Here is a 5,142-nt window from a genome sequence, read left to right as displayed (position 1 = left end):
CTATCAAGGTTAAGACAAACATGGCATATCTTATGCCAATAATGGTATTTCATCCCTGATAGTTGGTCATCCTTAGAAAAAGTAGACCCAAGGAAACACATCATATCCATCGGGGTGCAAATAGATCTAATAATTTCTTCACCATACATTCTTCTTTAGTGGATAGGACCCAAGGAGTGCAAGCTCATTTTTAAAGCAATCAGCTATGGTTGTGGCCAATGCGCCTCCATCTTGCCTACCTTTTTTAAATCCATTCATGCCCTTACAATGTCTCTCTTTCATGTAATAGGGTCCCATAATAAGTTGCCCACATTCTTGAAAATCTGCATTGGATCCAACAAATGGTTGATCTATAAGTGGGTCCAATATGCAACTCATAGGAAACCAAGAACTATCACAATTCCTTTGGATGTGACCCACACAATGGACATGCATGATAACCTGAGATAACAAGACTTGTCACAATACCCCTATCTAGTCAACACAAACTTGAACAAGCCATGTTAGATATCAACAACGAGAACAAGTTGCATAATTACCTTAACACTCTCCTAATCTTGGAAAGTCATGCATGGTCCACATGAGAATGCATCATATATTAGTGGACGGCTGACCATCATGCTTGATCATGTCTTCCACAATGACTACCTCGTCCCACAAAGTCTTGACCTCACAGATGGAGGTAGATATCCATGTTTTTAACTTTGTAGCACCTAGAAATAAGCAAGCTAAGGATAAGATATCCTTTCTTCATAGAAAGCCATGGTGGGATGTTGTAGTTTATAAGGACTACAAGCCACACACTGTAAGAAGTTGAGTGGAGAGTGAATGGATATGCCATTCGTAGCAAGACCAAGTTGAAGATTCCTCAACTCTCGTGCAAGGCTTGGAAAGGTAGAGTCAATGTAGCTCTATACGCATGAATCTACTTATATTCATTGGACTTCATCTGGATACCTCTCTTTGTCTTTCTCTTCCCCGTCCCCCTTTATTTTTCTATCTTTCCATTCTCTCATTGTTTTTCTATTTCTCTCTAACCCGCTCTCACTCTTGATTTGTTCTTCTCTCTATCTCTCTTTCTAACTCTTTTTCTCCCCCTCTCTCTCTCTCTCTTATTTTCACTCTCCTTCCTCTCTTTATCTCACCCTTCTTTTCTACCTCCTTCTCTCTCCCTCTCTCTTTCTCTCCCCCTCTCTTTCTTTCTCTCTTTCTCTTTCTTTATTTCTTTCTCACCCCTCTGTCCCTCATTTCTCTAATTTCTCCTTTCTCCCTTCCTTTATATCTCGTTTCTCTCTTCTTCTTTCTCTTTGTTACCTTTCCCCCCTTTCTCTCTCTCTCTCTTTGTCTCTTCCTCTCTCTTCCTTCTTTTCCCTCCTTCCCTCCCTCCCTTTCTCCCTCTCTTTCAATGCATTTCATTACAAAGAAAAAAAAAAAACAAAACAAAAAAGCAAAGCAAGAAGAGGCAATGTATCTACATCAAAGGCCCGAATATAAATTCTTTTGTGTCTCCTCTTCGCGGCTTCCCTTCTTTCTCCTTTGCGTACTTATCCCTCTTCTTCACATACAACAACAATGGTGGAGATAGCAGTGAGGAGCTTTCCTTCTCTCTCTCTCTCTCTCTCTCTCTCTCTCTCTAAACAGTGATCTCTCTTGCTCTCTCTCTCACTCTCTCTCAAAAACGTTTACGACAAATACCGCGCTTTGGTTTTTAGTGCTTTTTTTATTCTCAGAATCGCATCACTATTTGTGTTGAATATTGCTAAGCATCACTATTGGGTCATTATACGATCCATATAGCAACACAAATAGTGCAAATAGCAAGGCCATTGTTTCGCATTGTAAATCACTATCACTACCACCCCATTCCCTTGTAGTGTTCCCCCGCATGCATTGCTAAATTAGAAGAAAAAGAAAGTTGTAAAATAACTTTAGTAAGCATAGCTAAGGAGAGGAAGCCTTAATTATTAGCAAACGTGAAGAGAGAATGCTCGAGGAAGTTACTATATATATATATCCTCTACATCACGTGCGTTCAAGGCCTATTTATAATATCCTTATCTGTGATTTTTAAAAAAATAAAAAATAACCCTTTTTTATTCAATCTATAAATAACCCCTTTATATTATACCCTTTTGTATGTAAAAAAAGTATAAATATAGTATTTTAAAAATACCTTATTTTAAACCCACATGATGCACACATATATTCATGAGTAACTTACCCGAGAGAGAATAGAAATAGGAAAACAAGAAGAACCATAATGAGGTGCCATTTATTGTAGAAGTAAACATAGATATTTTAACATCCAAAACCCCTTGTACAATTGAACGTCCTCCTCCTCTTACCCCCTATTATACTACATGCAACATAGAACATAAGAAGTTACTCCTAGTTAACTAGAGTTAAGTTATCTATTTTTATATTTAAGAGTTGATCTAATTTACCTTCTTTTTTAATGCAAATTAAGCATTATGATAAATAATAGCAAGCATTACAAAAAGGAAGATATGAGCCACTTACTGTCACTAAATTGACTGCTTATCACACATTCTCTATTTAATAAATTCATGTCAATAAATTAATGACTCACTTTTCTTTAAGTGTTGATGATGATCTAGCATGGCCATGAGACCATTTAGAGACCAATATTCCTAGTGCATCACTTAATGGGGTGATCATACCACTGTGACGAGGATATCCGGTATAGGCAGTACAAGTTATGAAGGGGGAAAGAAGTGTCTGCCAAGTATAAGAGTGTACACAAGAACCAAGGAGTTACACATAAATTAAGATGGATTGAGTTCTAAGAAGAGAAAGTGCATTAGCATTGTGTATATGTATTTATGTATGCATTCAGGGACGCCTAGTAATGTTTACTTGTGTGTAATAAGCATTGCATTCATTTGTGGTCATCCTCTTCCCTACAAGTCAAGGTTTAAGGTATTTTCTTTCATTAAAAAAGACAAGAGAGGGAATTCTCTCACTAAGAAAGACGAGAGACGTGATCCTCTAGAAGTGAGGAGACAAGTGATTTTCTCTTTCTAAGGCCTAAAATGACACAAGCTTTTATGTGGAATTCAATCTTAATGTTGAGACCCAAGGAAATCTAATGAACTCTCCTCATCTATGACTCAAGGTGGTTGCATGGATCACAAGTTAAGAGTATAGTTTAAAAAGCTATTTTTTAGAAAAGCTATTTTTAAAATATCTCGCAATAGAAAAAATATCTCTAAAAATGGGCCGCGTGGGGTTATTGGAAACAATGAGATCTACAACTTTCGTGTTCGACATTTTTTCATTCAAACAATGCACAAAGAGATATCTCGGTATTAGTGCTGCAGAGTCAAAAAACCACATCTTGCATGAAGTTCAACTCAACTCTCTCTCCAAGAAGAGAAGCTCTTGAAAGCTTATAAAAGGGGAGGCTCTCCTTGGGTGTAAGGGAGACGTGAAGGAAGCATCACTTTGCATGTATCCAAGAGGAGAAGAGAAGGTGCAAGTGCTGCGGAAGCCTTGCTAAAATCAAGTGCTGCGGAAGTCCTGTCGATATCAAGTGTTGCGGAAGCTCTACTGAAATCAAGTTCCAAGAGGATAAGAGAAGGTCCAAGTGTTGCGGAAGATCTGCTGAAATCAAGTTCCAAGAGGAGAAAAGAAGGTGCAAGCGCTGCGGAAGCTCTCTTGATAAGAGGAGAGCCCTACACATACTGTGTAGGAGAGAAGGAGACTCAAGAAGGATCAAAATATGCCAACTTCCAAGTTGTGCAAGTGTTAGCCGGTTGTATACCGTGCAAGGAACCGTGATCTTGTTTCCAAGATCTACAAGTAAAAACTGGCTTATGTGTAATGGAGAAGCTTGCTCCTTGTCAATAATATAACTCCACAAAGGGGGGGGGGAGAGACAGGCCCATTTTCCAGTCCCTAGTGTGTTGCCAATTTCTCTATCTCTCTCTCTACATCTTTCTTTTCTCTCATCTTTTCTCCCTCTGTGTCAACATAATATTCTCCATATATATTTTAACTATATGAGAAAGTCGAGCATGTATCTCAGATTCTATAACACTTACTAGCTCTAGTTATATTCCTTTAATAAGAAAAAGGAAATTACATTAAAGTAAGAGTATCAATTGAAAATAGAGAGGAGCTATACATTCCATATAGACTATATATCCCCTATAGTGTAGATTTGTCTTAGGAATATATGGAATCATTCAAGATTATTAACATGTAAGTTCATGCTTATTTACAAAAAAGGAAAAAAAATTATTGGGATAACTATCCCTCTATTTTAGTAAGATTTCTTAGGGCAGCATCTAGCATTAGATAACTCTATCTTTGCAATAAGCTATGCTTCTCCAAAAGATATTGCATGCTTTCCTCATTCTTACTATCCAAATGTAGTAGAGGATTTCGATTCCTCATTTTGGTTGTTTTCTTTTTAACCTTCCCTAATTCTACCTTAAATTTATACATTTATAAAGACACCAATAACATGAAGCGCTATCAAGGATAAATGAATGAAAGCTCGACCCATAGGAATTTTAGAAATAAGGGTGTAGAGAGTAGTGGCTAAAGAGAAGAAGAAGAGAGAAATAAGAAATAAATCACACAACAAATGAGTCTAGAGCCAAGCATTTGAATTATTATGAAGAACAATAGTGCTCAATCAATCCAACCCTTGTTGAGACAATTGAAACTCAAAATTGATCGCCCATCATAAATCATGAACCTAAATAAGAAAAGATATGAATATTACTGTACATAAACCTATTTAATAGGCAAAAACTGAAATATCAAGATGTAATCATTAGAAATGATTGAAGATGAAGGAAACCCTAGCTAGATCTAAATTTTATACTTCAACTATGTTTTTACTCTATATTATAGTAGCATATAATGGTGCACAGATCGGATGCCGTAAGCACGCGTAGTGAGCGTCAGAAGGTCCCCAAGAACAAAAGAACTCTACTTTGGCACACAAATCAATGTAGAAAGCTTGCACAACATGAACAAGAGACCAATTGGGTGCAATCTCCCCCCATGCCTTGTGTGAGCGCTCCACAAAGCATGTATGTTATATATTAATCATCTTCAAGCTCAAATAATAGCCCAAATTACAAAATAGCACGCTTTAGCTTTTGAGTT

Source organism: Lygodium microphyllum, chromosome 12, assembly GCF_053477565.2.
Source record: "Lygodium microphyllum isolate KBCC chromosome 12, Lygodium_microphyllum_v1.1.10, whole genome shotgun sequence".
Taxonomy (NCBI): Eukaryota; Viridiplantae; Streptophyta; class Polypodiopsida; order Schizaeales; family Lygodiaceae; genus Lygodium; species Lygodium microphyllum.
Note: the sequence above shows the minus strand (reverse complement) of the source record.